Here is a 20,489-nt window from a genome sequence, read left to right as displayed (position 1 = left end):
AGAATAGGTTGATAAACTCTTGAGATAAAGAAGAGACAGTATCAAGTAACACTAGGGTTCTACAAAAGTGGAAGAGACTGACATTGGGAGCAGAAGCACAAAGTTGGCCTAAGTTAGGAGGAGGAACAACGTCTTAATTGGAATAGAGAAAAATAAATGAATTAATGCAGATGTGAGCTAACTTGTAGATTTGATTATAGCAAATTTAAATAGTTCTTGTCCTATAACTTATAATTAGTTATTGTAGAAGCAATGTAGATATTATCAGAGCCAGATATGGGGGAGATCTGCTAAAAATGATATGGATATGAGGAGGGGCAGATATTGGGGAGAGTGTTAAAAAGTGTGAAATAACCAAAGGCATCAACCTGATGTTGCAGAACATATATGCAAGGTGGGACACTCAACATAGCCAGGAGAGTTCAATAATTGGTATAAAAGTCTGGTTCATATACACCATGGAATATTATGCAGCAATCAGAAATGATGAGTTTGTGTCGTTTGTAGGGACATGGATGAATCTGGAGAACGTCATCCTCAGCAAACTGACACAAGAACAGAAAATGAAACACCGCATATTCTCACTCATAGGCGGGTGATGAAAAATGAGAACACATGGACACAGGGAGGGGAGTACTAAACACTGGGGTCTAATGGGGGGAAAAGGGGAGGGCCAGTGGGAGGGGGAGGTGGGGAGGGATAGCCTGGGGAGAAATGCCAAATGTGGGTGAAGGGGAGAAGGAAAGCAAAGCACACTCCCATGTGTGTACCTACGCAACTGTTGTGCATGTTCTGCTCATGTACCCCAAAACCTAAAATGCAATAAAAAATTAAAAAAAAAATCTGGTTCCCCAAATTCTCTAAGACGCTGTTCAAAACCCTCAGTGTGGCATCTTGGTTTCATAAGCTTCATGTAAGCTCAACAGTTCATTACCTTTAGAAACTGAATAATAGGGGTTCTGGTCTCAGGAGTAACAGTCAAAGATGAGGTTGGGTTGTTCACATGGTTACATAAAAAAGATGAGTATCATTTCAAAGTGTGACTAGTGAATACTTAAATCTGTAGCTTTCTTCACTGGCTGAGCTCCAGAATATTTAAAATTAGATTATCCTGGCAGGCCATTAGAAGATCTTAAAGAACTTAAATTACCTCACAGGAAAGATCAATAAGGAAACCATGCAAAAACAAGATGAAACAAACAAACAAACAGTGACTTATTCTGCAATGATGCCCATCAGACAAGAAATGTTTCCTTTGAACAGAAAGCTTTAAATCAGCTTTTTGGTAGCTCATTAGTATATATATATGGATCATAGTACATTTGAGGAAAACCTACAATTCAAAATATAGATGAGAAAAGCACAAACTCATGTATATAGACACATAGGCACATACTCAAGGGATGCATATGAATTATAACAATGAGCAAAATAATACTCAGAGACATTTTATATCTTCTTAAATTTAAGAGAAGATAGTACTAAATTGAGAAAAGAACCAGGTAACATCAAAAGCACAAATAAATAAGCAAGACTGGTATTTTTTAAAAAAACATAGCAATAACTTTTTAAATCTCAGAAAAATATAGAAAGCTAAAGATATTTATTCTATGAGAAAAAACCAAGAAAGATAGGCAAATTATAGTTTATAATTAAGTATTTATCATAAATAAAAATAAGAAAAGTAGAAAATTAGATGATAATGTACCAATAAAACAATAAGCATTAAGAGAAATGTTGAAGAAATGATATACTATTTCATCAATTTTATAATAAAAGAATAGAAAATTTTGTAATAGAGAAAAATATAACTTAATAGGGAGGCTATTACCAGCTTTCTAGAATCCTTATATTTGTCTCCTTCTTATCATTTATCAGTCATCTGATTTGTCAACTTTAGAACTTTCCTAAGCCATAAAATTTAAAGCAAACTCCCTGACCTCCTTCAAAAACACATTAAAATTATTTATATGCTATTTATCAGTACTGTTTGTTCTGTTTTTTTATCTTTTATTTATTTTTTTTTTTTTTGAGACAGTTTCACTCTTTTTTTCCCAGGCTGGAGAGCAATGGTGCTATCTCAGCTGACTGCAACTTCCACCTCCCAGTTTCAAGCAATTCTCCTGCCTCAGCCTCTTGAGTAGCTGGGATTGCAGGTACATGCCGCCATGCCCTGCTAATTGTTTTGTATTTTTAGTAGAGATGGGGTTTCACTATGTTGGCCAGGCTGGTCTCTACCTCCTGACTTCAGGTGGCCCACCTGCCTCAGCCTCCCAAACTGCTGGGATTACAGGCATGAGCAGCTGCGTATGACAGTACTGTACTTTTTTATTTATTTTATATTACCTACTTTCATGCACTAGAGCCTATGTTTTATGAAAGCTGGAACTTCATTTGTTCTCTTAAACCACTTATAAGAGTTCAAAGCATGTAAGCTGCTTAATAAGTTCTAGTTAAATTTTTTATCATTGTTTAATTTTGGCTTGTTTCTCCTTTTGAGGTACCTCAGGCTTCTCCTTCAGCTATTTATACCTTTAAAAAAAAAACACCCATCTGTAAACAAATGAGTTATTGTCTATCTCAATATTGCAACATTGTTTTTCTCTTTGCTGACCACTTTAGAAGAGTTAGGATTTGTTATTTCGATGTTAATTTTTCGTCCTAAAAGTTGGCAAACACGAGAGTAGACAAGAGTCATAAGTGAATTCCTACTTAAGAAAAATCCTACTAACAGTGTGAGGAATTTGGGGAAGATTTTGGATGCAATTACCTCCAAAATATTGAACAAAGACCAAAATGAAAATTATATTAAAGTAGCAAAGACTGTATCATTATTTCACTTTTTAAAATACATTGATTTATTATTTTGGAAAATAAAATTAAATAAATTCTCCCTTTGGAACATTTGGAATATCTTGGCATTCAATGCATTCTAAAAATTATTACCCACAATTAATTTATATGTAATCATTCTGAGAACAGATGGCAAAATTAAATAGCTTTTATATGTTCTGTATCAAAAAAGCAAGTTGTTTTTGAAAATTCACAGTGAAATAGCTTAACAGGATGGCCACTTTTCTAGATAAAATAATTTATTTTGACTCCTGTTCAGATATATATTTGTTCTCAATAATTAAAAAATTTAAAGTAATGTTTAACCTTGTTTTCCTTATAGTCATCTAATTGTTCATTCAATCTGTCTTTTAGTGTGTTCCAATATTTCAATTATTTCACATGATTATAAATGACATAATTGTTTGAAAGGACTCTGTTGCAGATGGTTAATTTCTTATTAATGGGTAGGAATGAACCAGCCATCAATCTATATCTTGAGAAGGAAAACCAATCAGTTATTTTTCCTTAATAGTCAAAGTAACTCATTCATATGTATTTCTGTCCCTTTTCTTGACCTAAGTACAAGATTTATAAAGTATTACTTATAAAATGTTTACAAATTAGTTTATTTACTTGTGGTAGGCAGAATAATGCCCTCTGCCACCACCAGAGATGTCCACATCTTTATTCTCCTAACGTGTGAATATTTTATGTTACATGGAAGGGAGAATTAAGATTCTAGATGGAATTACAGTTGGTAATCAGTTGACCTTGAGATGGGATGGTAATTCTGGATTATCTGGTGGGCACAACATAATCACAACAGGCTTTATATGAGAAAGAGGAAGGCAGGAGGGTCTGGCAGGGGGCCATGAGCCAAGGAATGTGCACAACTTATAGCAGCGGTGAATGGCGGGAAATAGTTTCTCCCCAGAGCCTCAAGAACAAATGCAGCCCAGTGAGAAAATTCCAGAATTCTGACTTACATAACAGTATGATAATAAATCCGTGTTTTATAAGCCACTAAGTTAACTGTAATGTATTATAACAAGAATTAAAATGCCAATATATCACCTATTTTCTGACATTCTTTACTATCCTAATGCTTCTTCCCACTCTGTTTGATACATGTCTTGCTCAGCACTGTAGACACATGTTCTGCTCTGAATTAAGTATCCAAATCAGGTGCCAATACCTATTTAAAGTTGCCTTGTGCCTTTCCCTTACTGAGTGGATTCATGTTTCTACCTGCTACGACTCTACTGTCATTTCTACCTCTGCCCATGCCACCAACATCAATACATAATAAGCATTTTCTCTGTGTAGGCATTGTGCCAACCAGTTTTAATCTTTATATTTTTTGTTAGCCACTCAAGAAATATATAATATAACTGATGTTATTACTCCTATTTTTGTACTGAGAGAACTGCAAATTAATACCAAATCATTTGGCTATGGTCATAGAGCAATCGCAAAATACAGCACACAATTAACTGCAGATAAACCTGGCCTCAAATCCCTTGTTACACATATATGCTCTACCATCTCCTAATATAAGTACAGATTCATCTGAAATACTTCACTCGTCACTAACTCTGCATTACCAAGGTAATATTATTCAGAGGGGGAAAAGGGCCACAAGACTAGGCTTAGGGCTTATTTGCAGTCCTTTCTATATGTGACAAGAATATTGGGAGTGTATTTGTAAGTCATGATAACCAACTCTATTTAAAAAAATATATAATAAATCTCAAAAACATACTGTTGAGTCCTTAGTAGCTTTGTTTCCAAATGATGAGGCTGTTCTCATTTTCTACATAGAGCAGTGTTAGTCTTGGCCAAATGAGTCAAGTACAACCAGAACCTTTTCATCTCTCATGGAATTTGGAATTTAGAATGACAGATCATGGTCTCAGTCTGGGAGATTTTACACAAATGAATTGAAAACTGACCATGTGCATGGAAAAGGAGAGGAAATTTGATCTGTAAAGTCCATACACACACATACACTATGACAAAAGAGTAATAAAGTGGGTGTGGTGAGAGAGAGAATTGACTTTTAATACCTTTCATGTATTTACTAAATATCTTCTCCCTATTCACTTCTTCTTTCGGTTCCATTTCTTGAGTGTGTAGCAAAAAAGGTAAAAAATTAAGAGTACAACTTGTTTGGCACAATGTCTACACATAAAAAGTGCTTACTATATATTGATGTTGGCAGTATTGGCACAGACATAACTTGTATGTTCATAATGAATTTACTACTAACACAAAATATCTTTTATTTACTGGGTCAGCAGTAAGTTCTATTCTTGTTATTTGGTTTAGAGAATACAGCTCTTTAAGTCCTCTCTTTTTTCAATGAAGGTTGCCTTTGTAAGTATCCTAAATACTATAAACATGTTTTAACTTTTTTCAAGATGTTTAAAACAAGTACTTGGGTATAGTCTTCAATTTGCATCTGGCTAAAGTCTATCATTGGAAGATTGACCTCAGTCCACAACTAAAATTGAGAAATCGACAGATTTATCCAAAAGAATCTTACTGAAACCTTTCAGTCTTATCTAGGGGGAAAGTCTATTTCTTATTATTTAGCCAAAAAAAAAAAAAAAAAGACGACATGATTAAAAAACACCTACCCATGCTTTAAGAAAACAACGTTTGCAAATAAAAATGTTCCCTGAGTTATTATGTAAAACATCGTATTTTCTTTTGAAACTACTTGGAATCATTCTTCAGAAATTAAAATTGTACACAAAAGACTCCATACATACAATACTAGTACCCACATAAAACTAATAATGCTATCCAAAACTCGATTCTTCAAGCCAAAATGACAGAGCACACATTTCTTTAAATTACATGTCATTAATTTCATAAATTATTCATTTAAGAAAGACATAGTTCGGAAATCAACAACTCAACACTGGTATTTTTCTAAAATTTCCCTGTATACAAAACTTGCATTCTTCCTGGTACAGAATGCCTCCTTCTTAAGTACAGTTCAGTAATTTGTTCAATTTATCTTTGTGTGTGTGTGTGTGTGTGTGTCTGTGTGTGTGTCTGTGTGTGTGTATTCTACAGAGTTCAAGCTACAGTAATTGGTTTGTTTTGTATGCTTGAACTTTGCAAAGTCTTTAGTCAGAATACATTAATGACCCCTTTTCTAGCTTCCACATATGACTTGAAAAGAAATAAACAGAAGTTTAGATGAGAAATGATATTATTTTAGGAAGTACTTGAGCCTGAGCCTTTCCTTTTAGTCTTTAATTTCCTTTTAATCATCTTCCTAAAGCTTTTCTTCACTCTCATTTAATGTTTTTGGTCAATAATCTTTGATATTATCAAAAACTTCTTTTTAAAAAAAAGTAATATGGATTTGACAAAAGCAGGAATAACCAACTGATAGCTACAATATTGTTGGTTTAATTTCTTTTTATAGTTATTACTATATCTAAAAGAAAAAAGTATACTTCTCAGTATTATTTAGCCAATAATATTTACTTTTTAAATACACTAAGACATTTAGCCAATATTACTTCTTAAAATGGGTTTCCTTTGTGGAAATAATAGCCTGCTATATAAAACATACCAAAAGATGAAAGAAAGTAAACAAAAAGCATAATAACCCTAACAATAATTAAAAAAAGAGACACATTTGTTTTGAGATGCTTCTCTTAGTGTAGTTGGTATTTCTTGACAATTCTTATATGGAAACACTGGGCAGGACATCACTGTGATAAAATAAATTTCCCAGGCTAGGTTTAAAATGGGAACAGTTCCAATCTTGGTAACCTATAGACAGGTCTACTCTATGAATAATGCTTATAAGCTAATATACAGGCATATGTGTTTGTGTGTGTATGTGTGGTATATGTGTATTTTGCATTCGTTAATGACTAAATAATAATACTAAAGTGGAATCAGATGTCACTTGAAAAGTAACACTATTATTTCCATTAATCTCAACTAGTTTTATTTAAACTATTAGGCAGTGGTAGAAACTGAATGTTTGTGATCCCTCACATTTTATCTGTTGAAGCTGTAACAACTTATGTGATGGTATATAAAGATGGACCCTTTGGCAAGTTTTAAGTGTTGGATCAAGTCATAAGGGTGGAGCTGTCATAATGAGATTAATGTCCCTGTGAGAATAGATACCAGAGAGATTCGTCTTTCCGCCATGTGAGGACAAAGGAAGAGCAGAGCCCCCACCAGAAATCAACCATACTGGCCCACTGCTCTTGAACTTCCAGACTCCAGAACTGAGAGGAAATAACATTTCTGCTGTTAAGCCACCCCAGTCTCTGATATTTTTTCATGGCTAGGTTGAGCACACTAGGACAGACAGGAACTGAAAAAATACAGACATACCCACTTGCTATGTCCTTAAATAGCATCTGTAAACTAAATAAATTTGAAAATTGCTACTCTAGTACTGAGAATACTCTGAACCCCTCTGTGGTGACTGAGCAACCCTAAGCTTCTGGAAGAATTGGCAAAACCCACACTATCTGAAATAACAGGAAGAAATTGTTGATTTTTAACCTGTAAAGTCTCTTAGAATCTGGTTTCCCTGAAATGAGTTATTTGCTCTGTGATGCTTACTGTATCAATTATATTTGAGAAAATGAAGAAAATGTGAAATGCTGAGATGTGACTTGTAACTTTGGCTCTGCTGAGCTGCAACTTGTAACTTTGGTTCTGATGAACTGTTCTGGTAAAAACAGGAACACTGAAAGGGACTAACGACATAGCTTGACTGCCAGACAGAGATGACAGAGCGTAATGGGCTTCTCGTTGCAGAGAGTTTAGAAATGGACGTGTAATGGAGAGGTTTGTTACCTGGATTCCTCGCCCAGGAAAGGCGCATATTGATTAGAGCCTGGAAAGGGAATGCGACCCTATGAACGGACGCATGAGGGGCGTCTGTCTCTTGGTTGAGATAACGATGTAAAAGTCCTTCCTCTCCCACTGCTCCTCTAGGCCTGCATGGAGGCCCCTCCTCTTGAAGTTTTTGTGGTCAGGCTGGTGGTCCTTTGTCAGATCCTGTTCCCCCTGTAGCTGCGAGCCCAATATGTTCTTGCTGATTATCATAAATTTATGTTTAACCTACAACCTTGCTAAGGTATATAATTTCTATGCTGAGACACAGAAAGTTATCTTTACTTTTTGTGAGTACAAAGCAGGTATATTTATAATACCACCTTGTGGTTTTTGTGCATCAGTTTTTGAAAATGTATTCTTTTTGTATAATTATCACTGAATCTATGCGTAACCTTGCTTCCCCTTCTCTATTGCAAGAGAAAAAAAAAACTGAGGTTTTTCAGAGGAATGTCAGACATCCACAGAGCAGCATTATGTGAAGTCTCCCCTGGGCCCAGCTTTAAGGAAAACTTTTTCCTTGTCTCTCTTTCTTTTTCATCGACCACTCAATCACTTTGAGACATCCTAAACCCACGTTGACGTATGGGGAGCTGGTCTCGCCAATACTCTGGTATTGGAGTATAAGGTTTATAGCTGAAATGAAACTCAGTATAATTTAATTTGTCTGTGTAAATATTTATTTATGCTTGTAATATTTTTAAAATTTATATAAAATTTATGCTTGTAATATTTTAAAAATTTATATAAAAATCATCAAATAAAATGTCCATTAATTTTTTTTTAATTTTATTTTTGTGAGTACAAAGCAGGTATATTTATTTATGGAGTACATGAACTATTTTGATGCAGGGATACACGGTAATCACACCAAGGTAAATGGGGTACCCATCACCTCAAGCATTTATTCTTACTTTGTGCTACAAACAATTCAAGTAGATCCTTTTATTTTAAAATGTATAATAAATTGTTGTTGCTTATGGGTACCCTGTTGTACTATCAAATACTAGATTGTATTTTTTCGATCTAACTATATTTTAATATCCATTTAACCATTTCCAGCTCCCATACCACTGCCAACGCCCGATTACATTTCCTGGGAAGGTTCATTCCACTCTCTATCTTTAGACAGAGAACCTGTAGAAACTTAGAGGCTCATTTGTTTCAATTTTTAGCAATCACAAATAACCGAAAACGTGAAATTTGCTTTTCTGTTTACGTTTCTGTTTTATTTCATTTAACATAGTGACCTCCAGTTCTACCCATATTGTTGCAAATGACAGGATAAATTATTTTTTCATGGCTGAATGGTATTCCATTGTGTATAGTGATTACATTATCTGTATCCATTTGTCTGTTGATGGACACTTAGGTTGCTTCCAAATCTTGATTATTGTGAATAGCACTGCAATAAACAAATCACATTATCTTATTTGGATAAGGTATATAACATATTATTTTCTATATTTAATCAACATATGGTAGAAAATTAATTAAATAATTTTGAACAATTTAAACTTTCTCTACATGGTGTTTTTTTCTCCTCCTATTTTATAAACTTTTTCAGAATACAGGTTATGTATTAGAAAATTTTGTCCCACAAGATATTTAAATGGTACCTTTTCTGCAGCAGATAATGAATACATTTTTTGAAAGTTTTGAATTGAAATATTGGAACATTTTCTGCTTTCCAATATATGACTTAATATAAATACTAGAGAACCTATAGTTATAAACAACTCCAAAGCATTGCATTGCATATCTAGGCAAACGTCTCTGTTTCACTAACATATGTACAAAAAACACATGCATTGTACACATTGTGTATGTGAGTTTGTGTGACTTTGTGGGTTACAAAACATGAGACAAAGCAGACATTTTACTTACTAATGTGTTTGATTTTAGGTTACAAAAAATACAGCTATAAGTGCTTAATCATGTAGATGATGACTTTTCTCAAACGACAAGGGTTCCACTTTTCTCTGAAAAACCTCTATCATTTGGAGACCCAAGAAGACCTGAGGGAGAAATCTAAGAAAACAATGATTTCTTCAATGACAAGAAACCTCAATTAGCTAGAAACTAATAGAGTTCCTTGAGTCCATCAGAATGCTGAGGTCAGACAAGTAGCCTGAAATCTAAGGACAGCTCATCTAAGGTGATTAACATGTGGCACTAAAGGATCTCAAAGCTAAGGGCATAGTAACCTTAGTAAACTGAAAGGCAAATTTCATAACAATGAACCCAAACCCAGCTCCATTGCTTCCTAGGTTGAAATATTCTCCCACATATCAGCATTGTAGAAAAAAAAAAGGCAGTTTCATTTTCAAACATAAATACAGCTGACTTCAATTTTGAGTGTTCCACATATAAGGGTTGACATTTAATCTAAAATTAGAAGACAGACAAAAAAGCAAGAGAATAGAGTATAATACCAAGAGGTAAAATAACTAACAGAACCAGATTGTGAGATTACACAGTTTTTGGAAATAAACATGAAATTTAAGTAACTATAATAACTATAGTGAATTCATTACATAATCTAGTAAAAAAAAATCAACATGCATGACCAGATTAAAAAACTCAGTAGATAAATGAGAAATGTATCAAGATTAAAATGAAAATGGTATAAATAAAAAAAAAATTAACAGAAATGAAAAACTTTCATAAGAGTTGGATTAGTTCCTAGAGCTTCCATAACAAAGTACCACAAACTAGGAAGCTTAATATAACAGAAATTTATTGTTTCAGAATTCTTCATGCTAGGCTGGGCAGTTGACTCCACGCCTATAATCCCAGCACTTTGGGATGAGAGGCAGGTGGATCACTTGAGGTCAGGAATTTGAGATCAGCTTGGTCAACATGGTGAAACCCCATCTCAACAAAAAATGCAAAAATTAGCTGGGCATAGTGGCACATGCCTGTACTTTCAGCTACTCACGAGGCTGAGGAGAATCACTGGAACCCAGGAGGCAGAGGTGGCAGTAAACTGAGATCGAATCACTGCACTCCAGCCTGGGTGACAGAGAGAGACTACAATCTCAAAAAAAAAAAAAAAAAAAAAAAAAAAAAAGAAGAAGAAGAAGAAAGAATTTTGCATGCTATAAGTATGAAATGAAGATGTCGTCGGGGTTACGTTCCCTATGAAGGCACTAGGGAAGGATCTTCCCCATGCATCCTAGCTTCTGGTAGCTTCAGGCATTCCTTGGCTCATAGATGTGTCATTCCAATTGTCTATCTTCACATAGTCTTCTCTCTATGTCTTCACATCATCCAATCTCTGTGCATGTCTGCTTCTGCATTCAGATTTCCATTTTCTATAAGAATATGAGTCATATTGGAGTAGGGTCCACCCCAATAACCTTGTTTTCACTCTATTACCTCTGTAAAGGTATATTTTCAAGTAAGGCCACATTCTGAAGAATTAGGCCTTTTGGGGTAGGGCATAACTAAACCCATAGCAGGTGTTATCAGCAGACTTGATAGAAAGAAAGAGAATCAATGCCCTGAAACCAACAAATACAAATTACCCAAACTGAATCAGAAGAAAAAATAAGTTTAAAAAAAAAGAGAGAAAAGCATTTTAGAGCTGTGGAAGATTACTAATGTTACACAATGAGAATCTGTGCAGAATTTAAGCTCTTCCGCAACTGATATAACAAGTACACAGAAAATGAGTAAATATATAGAAAACTTGGAGAACATTATCAACCAATTGGACACAACTGGCATTTTCATTTATGTAATGTGGGATGCAGCCAAAGCAGTAAAGAAAAAATTGTACTATTAGAAAATAGATGTCTCATGTCAGTGATCTGAATTTCTACCTTAAAAGAAAGCAGAAAAAAAAAGAACAAATTAAACTAAAAGCTAGAAACACAGCCTTGGGGAAAATATAGAAATAAATGTAGAAATCAATGAGATCAAAAAGAGAAAAACAGTAGAGAAGGTCAATAATGTCAAAACTGCTTTGAAATATCAGTAAAGTTGATGAACGTCCAGTTATAATAGTCATGAACAATAGATACAAATTATCAAGATTGGACATGAAAGAGGGTCACCATTGTGAGCCTACAAACTCTAAAATAATAATAATAAAATGTCACAAAAACTTCATAGTCAGAAATCTCATAACTTAGATAAAATGGACATAACACTTTCAAAACAACTACAGATGGTACCTTAAGAAGAAACAGATAATATGTGCAGTTCCCTATCAATGAAAGGGACAAGGTAAATTAACACTAGGCTGTGCTAGCATTTGCTCAGCCACTCAGTCCTGCCATTAGGGTACAAGACTCTTCTATATTTCTCTTCTACCATCTTGAGAATATTATGCTTTAACTTCTATGCTTATAAATTACAGTAGCAAAATGACTGACCCAGTTTTAGTCATGATATTTACAATCACAGTAGGAAAAAAGTCAGAGGGGGAGTTGAGAGGTTTCTGTGACCCTTTCATTAGAAACTCAAAAGATTTTTTCTGTAGCCCCACAACCCAGTAGATTTCCCCCATTGGCTAGAGCAGTGTTACAACAGTAACCATTAGCTACAATAATACAATTGGAAGAGGATTCTAACTTTTGGATTAGTTCAATAGCTATCTACTGTTTGTGACTGAGATCTTGGTTGCTTCAAAAAAGAACATTGTATTTTATTAGCCTGAAAGAGGGAAAGGGTGGACATTTATAAGGAGTTACAATGTCTGCCACATCCATCTGCTGTAATCAGATTGCACTACCAAATCTAGGTAAATAATACCTGCACTAGCTAGACCTCACCAATGAAAAAACGATACATCATGACAGATGAAAATGGATATAAAACAATGCTGTCAGTACTCCACTACGATTTTATTTAATAAAAATTCTTTGTAACTTGATGTAAAATTTTGAGTTTGATTTAATTAATTTTTATTTTTAAAATAAGGTTTTCTCTTGCCTGTGGGTAGACTCCATCTGTCAGATCACAGATGAGCAAGCCAGATTGAAGGGGAACAGACTTTCTTAGGTGGGCAATATGTATGAAATGTGGTAATTTTGCAGATTTGGATGCTTAAAAATCTGTGAATCGCTATAAGCAAGTTATGAACACAAGCCAAATTGTTAGGAAGAAAATAACCAAAATTGTTGCTCTGAAAATTCCTTTTTATACGCATGGACCTCTGATATAGCTCTGAACAAATTACAGGATTCAGAATGTTTTCTTCCAAAGACTTTCAGATAATTCATGAGGATTTTTTTCCCTAGCTACTACCCATAATGACGATATGTAATATTTGCTCTCTTGCTAGTATGAATACAGATCAATAGGAATTAATATAAATTAATATGACATAATAGCAGAGTAATTTTAAATTAAGTAGGATTAGAAACTTTGCTTCAAAATTTAGCAATACCTGAACATGTGTTTCATGCTATAGATCTTCAAACCAAAAACATGGGCACTGTGTTCTTATGAATGCATTTTTTACCTTTTTTAGCCTTTAATTTGAAGACTATTAAGCAAAATCTCCATAGCAACTGTTTTGTTCTTCAAAGTTTTGTAAATGATCTAGAAATAACCAAATGAATTCTTAGCATACAAGTTACATGGTAAACTTTTATATATATTTATAGTACACGCTCTTTAGCTTTATGTACACATGTAATCTCAAAAATATTTATTCCTTTTTTTACAGCACATTTTTTCTACACCTTTTAAAATGATTTCTATCATTTGATTGTGGACCATTTTTAGTTTCTGTGTACTCTCTCTGTAAATACACACGCACACACACACGCACATGCATACACACACGCACACACGCACACGCACACACACATGCACATGCATACACATACATACATGTAGATTTGTGCATTTTTTGCATAGATCTATATATATGTATATATAGACTAAAGAATGGCATAATAGTTAATTATGAACCAGTAATACAGCTTAAAAAATAAAATTTGCTTAGTAGGGTATAATTACCACCCTCCACATCCGTGGATTCATTTACTTTACCCTTCCTTCCCGAGAAGCAAGTAACTACTCTGTTTTAGTTTGATTATTCCTATGCAGTTTTGGAGTAGTTTTACTACATATTTATTCATCACTAATGATCTATATGCTGTTTTCTCATGAGTTAAATTGTAGGTATCTTTCTGAGGCTTGTATTGTTTTGCTCAATGTAATCTTGTATGGTTTGTATGGTAATATATGGAATGAATGTATACATTTTTGAGGGAAGGGGAGTCTATTCTCAATGATTTGGCAGACATTTATGTTCATCCAGTGGTTCACTCTTATAAGAGACTCTACTATAAATTGTGTGTGTGTGTGTGCGTGTGTGTGTGTGTGTGTGTGTTTTCTTTCAGACAGAGTTTCTCTCTTGTTGCTTGCCACCCAGGTTGGAGTTCAGTGGCATGATCTTGACTCACTGCATTCTCTGCCTCCCGAGTTCAGGCCATTCTCCTGCCTCAGCCTCCCAAGTAGCTGGGATTACACACATGTGCCACCATGCCCAGCTAATTTTTGTATTTTTAGTAGAGACGGGATTTTGCCATGTTGGCCAGACTGGTCTTGAACTTCTGACCTCAGGTGATCCACCTGCCTTGGCCTCCCAAAGTGCTGGGATTACAGGTGTGAGCCACTGATCCTGTATTACACAATCCTGTATTACACAAATAAGTAAACTTATTTGTGTGTTTTTTTAATACCCAGTATTAGGTTTGATGTGATAAAACTTAAAATATTTGCATTATTTTCTGTGTTTCTTTTTCACTCTCCTTCAATTTTTCATATTATGATTATAACTCAAATAAATTGAAGGAATATTTTCTCACTGGAAGAATATTTTAGTTTAAAAATATCTAAGTATTTGTTTTAGATAATGTGCTAACCCATCAGGCCCAGATAGTTTTGTTTACATGTGGAATTTGAGGAGGGCAAATAAATATTTAACACTGATTAATTTTATTTAATTATTTTAGATGAGTTTAGATTTTTTATTACTACCTAATTTTTGATAAATTATATTTCTTCAGGAAATTGAATATTTCATTATACTTTCTAAATTACTGGCAAACAATTATAAGCCATAAAATAAAATTGATATTTTAAGGGTTCAAGGATTACTTTAGAGATTGGCCAGTCACAGACTTTTAAAGTGTAAACTTGTGGCTTTTTTCGCAACCCAACTCTTTCATTAACCTAATAAGATAATTATCAGCTGGCTTATTATAAATTCCAACTTTAAGGAGCAACAGTTATTCTACACTTAACATAAATTTTAGTTCTAAACATATATGGCCTTCGTCTACTAGCCAGATCTCTCTCTCAGTGTAATAGGTGTCCTGTGAGGACATCTGTAACAATGGATTTGAGCAGAAAAGCAACATCTTTAATATATCTAAACTGGAACATTACCAAAATTTGATTAATCATATGAATCTTTTCCTAAGGATGCCAATTCAAAGTCTTGATCCTCTATTGCCATAAATTGGGGTCAGAAATATTTGGGATTTTAAACATTGTATGTCTTTATTTTGGAAGCCTTTCGACCATGCTTTGGGAACCACTGGTCTAGATCTAGCTTGGCATAGTATTAAACTAAATTAAAATGGATACCAGGCCTGAGTAATCCCTAAGAGCACACAAAACCAATTAGGCCTGATAAGCGACCTTAACCTTGTTGGATTTGAAAACATAAGCAAAACTTAACTTTAGTTATTTCTTGTAAATGTCTATATATATTAAAAACAAACAAACAAACAAATAAAACCCTAAGTTCAGTAAATCAGAAGGAGCCATCAAACTTCTAAATATATGACAGGATATTTTCAGCAGGATAGACCAAATAAGGCAACTTTGTAACTGTAATTAATCAAATATGCTTTCTGTATTAGTCCATTTTCATAGTTCCATGAAGAAATACCCAAGACTGGTTTATTTATAAAGAAAAAGAGGTTTAATTGACTCACAGTTTCATGTGGCTGGGAAGGCCCCCAAAAAATGACAGAAGTCAAAGAAGGAACAAAGGCATGTCTTACAAGGTGGCAGGCAAGAGAGCATATGCAAGGAAACTGCTCTTTATAAAACCATAAAATCTCATGATACCTTATTCACTATCACAAGAACAGCACATAAAAAAGCCTATCCCAATGATTCAATTACCTCCCACTGGGTTCCTCCCATGACATGTTGAGATTATGGGAATCACAATTCAATACGAGATTTGGATGGGGACACAGACAAACCATATCACTTTCTTTATATTATTTTCATATTCGTTCTAGAAAAGCCTGTACCTAAGGCTTCCTCCAGGAAATCTTTGAACCACTTCTATTGTGAAGCTGCTGGATTCACAAATTGTCATTTCTTCAAATAAACACTTAAAAGTATTATTATGCCTCAGTTTACAGTTTAAGCAATAGTATATGGTATTGACCCTGTAGGGAGAGAAAATCTTTCCCTCTGTACCTATTATGTTCTCCTGCTGTATCTAAAAAATAAACAGACAGATTAACAGGATAAAATGCATACAAATGTATAATTTTTAATTTTGTATACATGGGAGCATAAGAGGAAGTGAATACCCAAAAAAGTGATGAGATGTTGGAGTTTATGCACCATCTTCGTAGGGAAAAAGACAGGGAGAGAAGCCACTTGTGGAAGAATAAATAATTTTTTGAAACATAAATAGATGGAAGATACGGTGATTTCTAACACCAATGTCTATGAGATACATATATAGATAGATATAGATATGAGACATATTTTTAAAGTATTTGGTTTCTGTCCCTAGTTTCTGTCACAAAGCTTCTAAAATCCTTGTAATAGCCTGAGCAATAGGGGTACTAGTGTCATTTTGACTAATACCTGATCTTGAGCCCAGTTTCTTAGAAAGAACCAGTATTTTTAAATTCTCTGGGTGATAAGAGCATCTCTTGTTCTAATAAGGCAGCTCATGGTGGGCTCCTGCATTGGGGCTGGTCATCAGAAGGACCAAGCCATGATTAGAAGTTTGAAATATTCAGCCCTACTTCTCATCCTCTGAGAAGGGAAGAGGGGTTGGAGACTGAGTCTATGTTAAGAAGATTCCTTAAAAAAAATCCTCTCCTTGATCCATGAGCTGCAGAATGTATGTTGTGTTTGAAAAAAAAAAAAAAAAATTCCTGAACTACAGGATTTGAAGATCTCCCAGTTTCATGAGCATATTCACATATGAGGAGTGTGGCACCCCTCAACTTCCCATTGAGAAAAGCTCCTGCACTCAGGAAACTTCTGGACTTCACCCAATACCCCTCTCTTCATCTGGGTGTTCATTTGTAACCTCTGTCATATTCTTTCTTATATAATAAACTAGCAATATAGGTAAACTGTTTCCCTGAGTTATGTGAACCCTTTTGGCAAATGACTGAACTGGAAGAGGGCAGTCAGGAAAATCCCAGTTTATAGCCAGGAAGTCAGAAGTACAAAACTTATGATTGTGCTCTGATGTGGGGACAGTTTGTGGAACTGAGCCCTTAATCTGTGGGGTTTGTGCTAATTACAGTGAACTTCAGAATTCCTTGCATTTCAGGGCATCCAATTGGTGTCTGCAGAGAATTAGAGAGTTGTTGTGAGGAAAAAGAAACACACATTTGGTTAAGGAAGAGTTCTGTGTTAAATGTGAGTGCAAGAGTAGGGAAGAAATAAGAGTCTTCCTATATATGTATTACACAATCATATTAGGAAATATTTGAGTAAGTATCCAGAGTGGACATCACTAAGTTTTATTGTCACTAATTTTTCCTCTGTGACATTGGGAAGATCATCTAGGTTAGCATGAACTAGGTTAGATCTAGATTAGCATCAACTAGGTCAGCATGAATATAGGGAAGTGTAACATATTTTTCCCCGTACATAATTAAAATGTAGAATTGACACCAAGGCTAATATTCCACCATTGTTTTTATTTTCTGTGTAAAATTTTATATAGTCACTGTTAGCAGTACCGTGTCCTTGTGCATAAAAAACATAAGTCTCAAAAATATTTTGTTACTATTTGATATACATAAATTATATTATGCCTTTGTTATTTTTCATCATTTTTTCTAAACATTATTTTGTTGCTGAACTTTGCTAAGAGCTGTTGAATTTACTACAATGAATGCATGCTTATCTTACATATATATATTTTTTTATTTTTATTTTTTATTTAGAATATTTAGCTGAGTTTTCCTCCCAGTAGACAAATAGTATATTTTCCTTCAGAGATGATAGTAAAGCTTAGAAGCCCATTTCCAGATTGTGTCTGGTAATAATGTATCAACTGTCATGGTCTAACACACCCTAGTAATTTCTGCAGGTGTCTGGGGACCTGTTTGGGCATCTATTATAAAGGATGAAATGCCAATAACCAGGTGCTCTCCTGTCACTATGGTTGCTGTCACTCCCAGGAGTCTTAACAGTCTCCATTACACAACAGAGGTTAATCCAAGAAGTAGCTCAGAGAAAATAGGCCCTGCCAAATTTCACATTGACTGGACTTATTTTTCAGAGGATTTATCATATTTCAGATAAAACAGAGACTTCCTGGTCATCAAAATTACTCAAAAAGGAAAAGAAATGGAGAGAAATTTTAGACACTTTTTAAAATTGGAAAATTATTAAAAGCATTTTAAATATGTGTTTTCTCTATCCTATATTCCCTTCTACCGTGAATACCTTTGCTTATTTATAGGACTTTACTCTCAAATGCTAGGCCTGGCAAAAACAGTATAATTATTCTTATTATGGATTCATTAGCTTAATCTAAATACATTTTGTTCACTATCACACAATTTTTTAAACAATTCATTCAATGATGCAAAGTAATAATCTTTTAAACTACTTTTGGAAGTTGGTAATTACATTCTGTAAGGTAACCTTTAACTTTAACATTATAAAATAAGACCACAGCAATGTATAAACATAATTTAGTTTTACTTAACAAAATATTGTCCTACTAAAAATACTACTCCTACTACTGCCGGTAATTAACCTTGGATGGTTATTTTTTCAACACCTTTGCACAGAAAAGAGTATAAATCCACTTCATATATTTTTGATGTACTATACCATTTAATTGCATAATCTTTTACTAACAGGCACAATAAAAACTAATTTATTAAACTGATGCCTTTATGTGCTTATATAATGCAGTATAAAATAAACTGAATTGCAATGCATAGGTGTTGAATCTTGGAAAGGAAACTCTTGTTACATATACTTAGCTCAGAAACTTTCCGTATGCACAGATGCTGCATTTCACTTGACAGAAGAGCCAGAATGTATGAGAAGGGAGAAACTGAAAGAATTAAGGGTTTCTTTCTGAAGAGTAGCAGCTTCACAAAGACCCTCCAAATTTCTAATTAGTACTGAATTCACAGCTTTGTAACTATTGTTGGCCTATCTTGTTTTGACTGCCTAAGAGTAAAAGCTTCTTTAGTTTTCTTCGCTTCTCTTACTGTGAATAATGAGGGTAACAGGGAGTCACCTGCAGGGCTTTCAACAGGTAACAGTTAAATGACTCTCAAAGAGAGGAGAGAGGGAGAGAGAGGAAAAAAAAAGAAAGCAAAGAGGAATGGTGTAAAAATAGTATATTATTGATTAAATATTCTCAAATATGTACTCAGCAAATTTATTTTAAATCTCTAAATAATGTGAACGAAAGTATTTACTATTTAAGTATGATAATCTTGGTATATACTGAGGCATCACGATTTCTGCTAAGAAAAAAACAAAGTTGAAGAAAGAGATGGAAAAAAATGTATATTTTCTGGGTAAATAACCAATGCAGAAAAATTTGTTATGTTTAGATTATTCCAGTGGGTATGAAAAGTCACCAAATTTAAATATTAATGTGTGTTTTTGTGAAAAAAATGGAAATTGGCATTTTAATTTGTAAAAGTTTTGGATATTGGCTGGGCACAGTGACTCATGCTTATAATCCCAGCACTTTGGGAGGCTGAGGCTAGTGGCACCTGAGGTCGGGAGTTTGAGACCAGCCTGACCAATATGGAGTAAGCCCATCTCTACTAAAAATACAAAAGATTAGCCAGGCATGGTGATGGATGGCTGTAATCTCAGCTACTTGTGTGGCTGAGGCAGGAGAATCTCTTGAACCTGGGTTGGAGGTTGCAGTGAGCTGAGATCCCACCATTGCACTCCAGCCTGGGCAGCAAGTGCAAAGCTCCGTCTAGAAAAAAGAAATTTTGTATATAAATGCATTCTGACATTGTTGACAAAGAGTCAAATTCTGTAAAACATTTAAAGTGGTTTATTTTGAGTCATATGTGAGTGATCAAGGCCCAAGGCACACTATTAAAAGTTCCTGAAGGTGGAGGTTGCCGTGAGCCGAGATCGCGCCAATGCACTCCAGCCTGGGTAACAAGAACGAAAACTCCGTCTCAAAAAAAAAAAAAAAAAAAGTTCCTGAGAACCTGTGCCCAAGGGGGACAAAAGTTACAGGCAGGCATCTATCAATGCATGTAAGATTTACATTGTTGGTTAGTTGAAAGAGTTATATCACCATCTAAAGACCTGGGATCAATAGAAAGGAATGTGTGGGTTAAGATAAGGGGTTTTGGAGACCAAGGTTCTTATTGCATAGATGTTACTACATCTTACTATGGAGATGAAGCCTCCATATAGCAGATTTCAGAAAGAAGTCTCTTATTAGACCTAAAAAAAATTCAGACTGTTAGTTAATCTCTCTTAGATCAGGAGAGGACCTGGAAAAGAAAAAGATTCTCTGTAGA

This window comes from Callithrix jacchus, chromosome 21 (assembly GCF_049354715.1).
Source record: "Callithrix jacchus isolate 240 chromosome 21, calJac240_pri, whole genome shotgun sequence".
NCBI lineage: Eukaryota > Metazoa > Chordata > Mammalia > Primates > Cebidae > Callithrix > Callithrix jacchus.
Note: the sequence above shows the minus strand (reverse complement) of the source record.